General features: G+C 41.9%; 2 long non-coding RNA genes across 3 annotated transcripts; one reads left to right on the forward strand and one right to left on the reverse strand.

Moving 5' to 3' along the window:
• Positions 1-57: 57 nt before the first annotated feature.
• LOC130165285 (uncharacterized) lies at positions 58-7,409 on the reverse strand. Its single transcript, XR_008826765.1, has 6 exons — positions 7,342-7,409; positions 7,024-7,158; positions 6,798-6,856; positions 6,574-6,657; positions 4,012-6,469; positions 58-3,485 (listed from the first exon to the last, which is right to left on the reverse strand). It is a non-coding gene; the product is annotated as an uncharacterized LOC130165285 (long non-coding RNA).
• LOC130165286 (uncharacterized) lies at positions 6,630-8,194 on the forward strand. Of its 2 annotated transcripts, XR_008826767.1 has the most exons (3): positions 6,630-6,703; positions 6,814-6,901; positions 7,047-8,194. It is a non-coding gene; the product is annotated as an uncharacterized LOC130165286 (long non-coding RNA). The 2 variants fall into 2 exon arrangements; XR_008826766.1 differs by lacking the exon at positions 6,630-6,703 and having other exon boundaries at positions 6,776-6,901.
• Positions 8,195-9,848: the final 1,654 nt, after the last annotated feature.

Here is a 9,848-nt window from a genome sequence, read left to right on the forward strand (position 1 = left end):
GAGCTCCGCCCACATAAGTAACTGAACTCACATCGTCATAACTCCAAAGCAGTCCTCTAACAGCCTGAGCTATTTGGTAAGACACACTTTACCTTTCTTTTTCACAGTTCTTATGTCATTATTTGGATGCTAGACTTCATAAATTTACTGCCTCTTATAAGAATCAAACCCACAGTCCCTTAACTATCAGGCAGTCTTCTTACAGCCTGAGCTATTTGATCAGACAATTCCCTGCTATTTCTTACAGCCTTTGACTGTTTGCATGAACTTACAAACTCATCTAACTTAATTAGAATTGAAAGCAGTCCTCTAACAACCTGAGCTATTTAACCAGACAACAGAACCCCTTTCCTGTAGTTGTTTTGATTTGTTCTGTTCTCTACCCCGCTTAGTACAATCCAGGTTCCCCCTTCCGTAAATCAAATTGGATTCACCCACATCCTGTTTGACAGTCTGACCTTTTGCCTTGCCTTGGAGGTAGCACAGATGGGAGCACATGCTACAAACAATTGGGTAACTTCAATTCAATTAAATATCACTAAACAACTATGAAAATAAGTAACATCAAATGTCTTTGTGTAGCTCTTGTAGGGAAGGACGGCCTGTAGTTCTTTAGTCAGGAATTTTACACCGCATTTCATTCGTGTTTGTGTGCACTTCAGGTCTTCTCTGGCCCGTTTTCTCTCTTCATTCAGCAGCCTGGACAGAAAACGTGTATAAATAACATTGACAAAACATATTAAGCTGTGCTCCATCCAGCTATGGACTGCAGCTTTGTATCCTTCTCCTGGTCCTCAGCCTTCAGTTTCTCATAGTCTGACATGAGGCTCTCCTTCTCCTGTAACAAACCCTGGTTAACACTGTGAAAGAAACACAAATGCATACAAAAGTTAAACATTGTCACTTGACTTTGTATACGTCCACTTCGCCCACCATTTATTTGGTCAACATGTTCTATAAATGTCAAGCCAAAAATGTCCATGTGATTTAACAAAAAAAATAAAAACCTCAACTTAAGGTCCAATTTACAGCTTTTTCTGGAGCTTTGAAACACGTGTAACACTTACTCACATGCAAGACACTGAAGTGAAGAGCAAATGTTACTGGCGAAACCTAGGGCTTTTAAGCCCTCACACAGCCCCCAACAGCCTCTTTTGATTCACTGTGTAATAGCCATATACACACCCCTCCAAAAGTATTGGAACAGTGAGGCCAATTCCTTTATTTTTGCTGTAGACTGAAAACATTTGGGTTTGACACCAACAGATGAATATGAAACAAGAGATCAACATTTCAGCTTTTATTTCCAGGTATTTACATCTGGATTTGATACACAACTTAGAAGATAGCACCTTTTATTTTGAGCACACCCATTTTTCATGTGAGCAAGAGTATTGGAACATGTGACTGACAGGTGTGTATTGTTGCCCAGGTGTGTCCTATTAAATTGATTATTCAAACAATAAATAGCACTGAATGTCTACGCTCAGTTGCAGATTTGGATTTTATAGTTTTTATATATAGCATTTATAGTTAGAGGTGTAACTAACATGAAAACCAGAGAGCTTCTATGGGTGAAAAAAAAGCAATTGTGAAGCTGAGAAAAGAGGGAAAATCATCAGAGCCATAGCACAAACATTGGCCATAGCCAGTACAACCATTTTGAATGTCCTGAAGAAGAAAGAAACCACTGGTGTACTAAGTAACAGACCTCGAATGGGTAGGCCGAGGAAAACAGCAGCAGTTGACGACAGAAACATTGTGAGAGCTGTAAAGAAAGATCCTAAAACAACTGTTAGTGACATCAGCAACAACCTCCAGAGGGCAGGAGTGAAGGTATCAGAATCTACTGTTCGCAGAAGACTTCATGAACAAAAGAACAGAGGCTAGACCGGAAGATGCAAACCACTCATTAGCAAGAAGAATAAGAAGGCCAGGCTGGAATTTGCCAAAAAAGTACAGAGATGAGCCTAAAAAATTCTGGGACAAAGTTTTATGGACTGATGAGGTAAAGATTAACTTTTACCAAAGTGATGGAAAGGCTAAAGTTTGGAGAAGAAAGGATCCAAATATACAAGCTCATCTGTGAAACACGGTGGAGGTAATGTCATGGCTTGGGCTTGCATGGCTTCTTCTGGAATGGGCTCATTAATCTTCATTGATGATGTAACACATGATGGCAGCAGCAAAATGAACTCAGAAGTCTACAGAAACATTTTGTCTGCCAATTTAAAGAAAGATGCAACCAAACTGACTGGGAGATCATTCATCATGCAGCAAGATAATGACCCAAAACACACAACAAAGGAGTTCATCAGGGGCAAGAAGTGGAAGGTTTTAGACTGGCCAAGTCAATCTCCAGACTTAAACCCTATAGAGCATTTTACCTGCTAAAGAGGAGACTGAAGGGAGTAACCCCCCAAAATAAACAACAACTGAAAGAGGCTGCGGTGAAAGCCTGGAAAAGCATCACAAAAGAAGAATGCAAAAGTTTGGTGATGTCAATGGGTCACAGGCTTGATGCAGTTATTGCAAGCAAAGGATTTGCAAATAAATATGAAGTCTTATACACTTTAATCTATTTTAAGTCTATCTGTCCCAATACTTTTTCTCACCTAAAAAATTGGTGTTCTGTTACAAATAATGCTATCTTCTAAGTTGTGTATCAGATCCAGATGTAAATACCTGGAAATAAAAGCTGAAATGTTGATCTCTTGTCTCATATTCATCTTTTGATGTCAAACCCTATTAGATTGTAAAACTTGAATAAATCCAGGGTGATTTAACCACCAATCTTAGAATCCTTCGAGACAGACTCTAACACCTTGAGCTACTTATCCAGAGACAATGAAATGATCTTTCCAAAGTTTTTCTGTCTTTCCTCTCAGTGTCCGCCCTCAAAGTTCATATGATTGGCTGAGATTTCAACATACAACCAAACACCCCTCTGTTCTCTACCCCACTTAGTACAATCCGGGTTCCCCCTTCTATAAAACCAATTGGATTCACCCACCTCCTGTTTGACAGTCTGACCTTTCACCTTGGTTTGGAGGTAGCACGGATGGGAGCACATGCTACAAACAATTGGGTAACTTTAATTCAATTAAATATCACTAAACAACTATGAAAATAAGTAACATCAAATGCCTTTGTGTAGCTCTTCCATTAACTTCCATGTCATGTCAAAGGAAATCAGAAGTGAATAGTCTCAAATTCAAAATAACCAAATTATTCACAGTTAGCTAATTTGGCAGGCTGAGTTAGCCCCACATGCTCAAGCTTCCGTGTTGACTTTCAAACATCCTAACTGGTGATATCATTGATAGGAAATATTGGAAAAGGCAAAGAAAACTCAAAACAAAAGGTCCAGAGGGAAGGACGGTCTGCAGTTCTTTAGTCAGGAATTTGACACCACATTTCATGGTGTTTGTGTTTGTGTGCACTTCAGGTCTTCTCTGGCCCGTTTTCTCTCTTCAGTCAGCAGCCTGGACAGAAAACGTGTATAAATAACATTGACAAAAGGAAGATGTCATGATGAGCATCTCTGCTCAAAACATGGATAAAAATGAATAAAATCAAAAATGATTTACTTTGTCAGCATCTATTAAAGTATCTTACTGGTCTCGACATTGAACACCTGTAGCAGCCCTCAGACAACAAACATTTTCATAGACTGTAAAAAGTATATCTAAGGAGGCATGACAGGTAACTACATTACACAATTCACAATAGTGCTTATTTACCAAAGGTAATGACGAGACAGTATACTATGTTGTTGTTGTTGTTGTTGTTGTTAGAAATCAGTGTTTGTGTAGTTATTGGTTGTTTTATTTTTGGAGCCTCTTTGTGTTTCTTCAAACATCCGGTGGAAGTTTAAGGGCACAACATTGTTTGTTTGTTTACTTACTAAAACATCAAAATGTAAAAATGTCCTGTATCAACATGTCTTTGTCTTCGTGTGTGTGTGTGTGTGTCAGGGCTTGAGGCCGGAGAGGTGGGGCTCGTGCTGACCTACGCCGTGACGCTGATAGGAAACTTCCAGTGGAGCGTGAGGCAGAGCGCGGAGGTGGAGAACATGGTGAGGACGGAGCCGCCGGTCCGGGGGGGTCGAGTCAGAGCCGGAGGGTCGGTGCGGGGACTCAATCAACCTCTTTATGTCCTCAGATGACCTCGGTGGAGCGGGTGGTGGAGCGCACAGCGCTGAAGAGCGAGGCACCCTGGGAGACCCAGAAGCGTCCTCCTGCCGACTGGCCCAGACTCATTCACATGCTGATTTTCTAACAGGTTGTAAAGTCCTTTTTCTTCATGTTTGTCCTCCTCAGACTCCGGCAGAGGGAGCATCCACCACCATCTACGCTGCAGTCGCCTCTGAGATGGAGGGAGTGGGGGGCTGTTACGTGTACAATGGCCAGAAGACGCAGTCCGCTGACCTTTCCTACGACTCTGAGCTCCAAACCGAGCTGTGGAAGAAGAGCTGTGAGCTCGCGGGCCTTCAGGAGAACTGATATCCTTCAGACTGATGCTACCTCACTTTATCATGTTTGACCGTCCACCTTGAGTTTTCCTCAGGAGCAAAAGCCACAAACCTTAAAGAGGAACAGTCAAAATAAATGTGTAAATTGTTTTAAGTTAACATGCAAGTCTGATCAGGCAAAACAAGTTAAAACAGCTTTAGACTCCACACGTGGGGCTTGGATCCAACTTCCTGATTTCTAATGGTTGAGATAATGTTCTATCACAGAGGCGTCTATCATCGGACCAGTGGGAAGGTCCTCCGAAATGTTGGTGTCTTCATTATAACAAAGCTGACTTTGTCTGTGAGACGTCAGCAGACCGATATATAATCCTGAATGCTGTTAGCCGATGTTTTCATTGTTTATGTGTGTCAAGTTTTGTGTGTTTTGTTTGAAGTTTATTCTCAGTTCTTTGGCTAACCACAACTCTGCCCAAACTTGAGAAATGGCTTGCTCATCTTAGGAACGCAAAGGATAACTCAATTCTTTTGATTCTTTATTTTCTTCCAGATGGGGAGGATGGAATAATAGAACAGAATGCATTGAATCGAACGGAATAGGTTGAAAACCTTAAAGATAATAGAAAGACATGCATTAGTTCAAAATAAATGCATACATAACATTTCCTTAAAGAATATTGAAGACTAAGACAAAGAATAAATGTTAATTTTCCAACTAATGACTCAATTCACCTAACACAAAAGTTTCAACTTAGAAAGCATGTTCTCAAATACAAATAGAAAAGCCTACAAAGCACATAACTTGGTTTGTCCTACCAGTTGCGTCTGTAATGATGAACATGAGCTGTAGCTGGCCTATTGTTCTTCAGCAGCAGCAGCAGCAGGTGAAAGAGTGACCTGAGCTCCTCGCCAAACATTTATAACTTCCCCTTCCTTGCTTCCTGTGCACATGGGTGCACCAAATTGTGTGGTTTCCCCCTGCCGGTTTGGAATGCATGCTGGGGAACCTGCCTGTGCATTTTGTGACTGGTTTTGACACAAAAATGTGTCAGAAATAAGATTTTTAATCCGGCGCCGACGTTTGGTAGCATGTTTTTATCTGCAGCGTTTGGTGGATGGGACGCGATGCACTGTGTGAATGTATGACATGTGACTATTCAGAACAGTATTGAAACCGCATTGTATGTTAATATATGTAAGAACAGAGGCCTGTTGTGAAGGATGAGTTAGTACGATCTGAGTTTCCCCTTCTAAAAATCCAATTGGATGCTCCCACCTCCTGTTTGAAAGTCTGACCTTTCACCTTGGCTTGGAGGGAGCACATGCTACAAACAATTGGGTAAGTTCAATTCAATGAAATGTCACTAAACAACTGTGAAAATAAGTAACATTTAATGTCTTTGTGTAGCTCTTCCATTAACTTCCAAGTCATGTCAAAGGAAATCATAGTAGTAGTAATTTAATTTGAAATTCTCTGTTGACTTTGAAACATGTTCACTGGTGATATTGATATAAAATGTAGGAAAAGGCAAAGAAAAATCCAAACAAAGAGGGGAAGACAGCCTGTGGTGCTTTAGGTAGAAAACTTTAAACCACAATTGTGTTTGTGTGCACTTGAGGTCTTCTCCAGGCCCTTTTCTCTGTTCATTCAGGAGCCTGGACAGAAGACAGACTTGTATAAATGACATTGACAAAACATATTATATTTTCTGACAGTTAAGGCTTTGCAGAAAACAGTGTGTATCTTTGCTTGTGCAATAGTTTGTTGCAATGGCATGAGGAGGACCAGCAGAGTCCAGCAGATCACTCCAACTCCAGCCTGAGATGTGCCACATTCACCCATGCTGTAGTAAAGAGACTGGAAGGTGGCCATCATTTATTTAAAGTATTTATTTAAAGACTTACTTCCTTACAAAAATACCAAAAACCACAACATTTTTTAAAACCAACCAAAAAATACTCACTTTGTTTCCAGCTGCTGAAACAAACAGAGGCCTGATGTGAAGGATGAGTTTTAATTGGGTGTGTATCTTAAGAGGGGAACTCAGTTAAACACAAGATCTAATCAATGTGGTGATATGTATACAAGCAATAGTCACCAGCAGATGTGTGTCCCGCGGCGTCCGGTCCGGTCAGTTGGACGTGGGAGGGCGGAGCGCCAAAGAGGAGGTGGAGGGTTCCAGCTGCATGTGTGTAAATGAGCAAAAAGACTTAGTCTAAAAGAGGCATGTAAGCAAAGAGCAAGAATATACAGTATTAATGTAAAGATTGTAAAAGTTGATTGCAGAGTAACTGATATGAAGTTTGTAAAAATGTGACGTACGTGATGTGTGTTCCAGGCGGCGGTCAGAGCTGAGGCCTGTCGACTGCGCCGTGATCCTTCTGTGAAAAATGAAAATGGATATAAGGTTTACATATGACACACTGGTATGAATGGCCAAATGATATTTTTGCTAAATAGCAAGAGTTTTGCTGATTAATTGCAATGAATAATATAAAAAATTGAATAGAGCATGTTTGTTTTGTGATCCTGATATGAGTGCCATTACCTTTTGTGATGGGTGGCCGCCAGCTTCCGGTGTGATGGACATGTGAGCGCAAGGAGTGAAGAGCCGGAGTTGGAGCGGCGTGCCGGTCCTGGTCCTGGTCCTGGTCCTGGTCCTGGTCTCCTGGTGGCGGGACATCTGCATTCAAAGAAGACACAAGCACAAAGTCAAAGTGTAAGTCCTGTACATTGCAATGAGAAGAACTCAAGAAACTGTTTCATTTGAGCTGCTTGGAAGTTAATGGAAGAACACAAAGGCATTTGATGTTAGTTATTCTTGCTAGTTGTTCAGTGATATTGAATTGAATTGAATTGAAGTTACCAGGAACGTTTGTAGCATGTGGTTCCGTCCGTGCTGCCGCCAAGCCGAGGTGAAAGGTCAGACTGTCCAACAGGAGGTGGATGGATCCAATTTGATTTATACAAGGGGGAACCCGGATCGTACCAAGCGGAGGAGAGAACAGAGGGGTGTTTGGCTGCTGCCCAAAACAGCAGTTGTACAGGTTGTATGTTGAAATCAGCCAATCACATGAACTTTGAGGGCTGACAATGAGATGACATTCACCTGCCTTCAATGTATGTACATATTCTAATTACATATAATACACTCGTTCTGATGTTAGTAATTATTGATTATGGATTTAAAAAATGTATAAATCACATAGTAATATAGTAGTCGAATGCGCACGTGTTGGACAGGACGTGTTCGACATGCTGGCAAATATTCACATTTAGTCTTTGACGTCAGAGAGAGGAAAACATTTAAAGGAGTTTTTAACTTTAATTCTGTATTAAAACATTTAAAATCATTATATATATATATATATATATATAGAGAGAGAGAGAGAGAGAGAGAGAGAGAGACAGAGAGTTATATTTTTTTAATTTAAATTGTACTGCTTTGATAATATGAAACAACTTATACAATACTGTACATTTTCCTAAATCCCTATAAAGTAAACCATTTGTAAACTTCAGTGGATTGATCCAGTTCTCAGATTACAGATTTACATCCAAAAAAAATGAATGTACTAAAATACTAAAGCGCCAGATTTACAGGTCATAGAGAAATATTCCACATAACTTTACCCCACAGAGCTGATGTTTCCTCAGTACGGAGGAGAAAGAAAAAGAAACAAAGCAATTATCCAATTAAATGTATCTGGTTGCTTGCACAGCTTTGTGTGGTTTTTGTGTTTCTTGTGAACATCATTTAACCTTATTCTCATTATAACAATAACTTAAGTTGATGTTTGAAGTCCATTCTTGTTTATCAGAAACAGTAGTTAAAAGCAAAATGAGTTCAATTTTTTATTTTGTATCTGAGCCCTTCAAGGATTTCTCCTGCATGTTGGCTGAAGAAGAAAATGTAATCACACAGAGGACAGAGTGAAAGAAGATGAAAAAATGCTGTTTTTGCATCTAAGTCAGTGGCTCAAGGGGTTAGGGCGTTACTCTGTAGACCCAGAGGTTGAGTGTTCAAATCTTGTCTGACCTCACTTCTTATGAGACTCAGTGTATTTATGAAGTTCAACAGCCAGATAATGGCATGAAATGTGAGAAAGAAAGGCGACATTTGTGTGACCAAATAGCTCAGGCTCTTAGAGGACTGCTTGGGAACCTCAAGGTCATGGGTTCGATTCCCGTGAGACTTATTTATGATTCTGACTAATTTATGAGGCCCAAGACCCAGAGTGAAGAGTGAAAAGCGCTCCGAGAGTAGGTCCGACAGCGAAGGGTGCTCGGTAGCGTGGTGGTTTGGTGTGTGTCACGAAGGTCGTGCAGGTGCGGTTACGGCTGGTTCGAATCCCCACGGTGGCTGGGGATCTGCAGCGGGAAGGAGCCAGGTGTGCTTCACAGAGAGATGCAAACAGAGGGTTATACAATATATAACAATAATTGGCTGGCAGTTTGCTAAAATTTCCAATAATGGGGGGGGGGGATAAAGGGGGGGGGGGGTGCGTGAGGGAGCAGGGGGCACGGGAGGGGGAGCAGAGGGGTGCGAAGGGGGGAGCAGGGGGGGGCCAGAGGGGTGCGAAGGGGGGAGCAGGGGGGGGCCAGAGGGGTGCGAAGGGGGGAGCAGGGGGGGGCCAGAGGGGTGCGCAGGGGGGGGAGCAGAGGGGGCGAGAAGGGGGTGTAGGAGTGGAGAAGACGCGCGATGCGCGACGCGCGACGCGCGACGCGCGTCGCGAGTAGCCGCGTCGCAAGAAGAGAGTATCTGGTGACGCGCGAAGCGCGTCACAGCGACGCGCGAAGCGCGTCGCAACTGTCTTCGCGCGAAGCGCGCCGCGAGAAGAGGGAAGCGAGAAGAGGGAAGCGAGAAGAGAGTAGGAGAGTAGAGAGAGGGGGGTGAAGGAGAGTAGATAGAGTTAATTTTAGTAGATAGAGTTAATTTTGTTAATTTTGTTTTTATTGCTTATATACATATCACCACATTGATTACATCTTGTGTTTAACATGTCAGGGCACACTTTCATTCTTAAAGTATATTTTTAGGGCTTTTTATGCCTTTAATGGACAGTACAATGGCGAGTGACAGGAAACGGGGAATAACATGCAGCGAAAGGCCATCCGATGCGGGACTCGAACCCGTGCCGACTGCAGCGAGGACTGTAGCATGTAAAAACGGGCGCCTGCTTAGACCACTACGCTACACGACATGTAATGAGCAGCATTTGACTAGTGTCTGACAGGATGGTAAAAGCCTGCTATATGACAACAAGTAGTTTTCTAAGACTTTTTTGATGTATTTGTTTGCAAATTTAAAGCAGCTTCTTACTGCATGACATTTGAAATATGTTAAGACACAAGTGTATCTGTGGAGTTCCC

The sequence above is a fragment of the Seriola aureovittata genome, chromosome 24, assembly GCF_021018895.1.
Source record: "Seriola aureovittata isolate HTS-2021-v1 ecotype China chromosome 24, ASM2101889v1, whole genome shotgun sequence".
NCBI lineage: Eukaryota > Metazoa > Chordata > Actinopteri > Carangiformes > Carangidae > Seriola > Seriola aureovittata.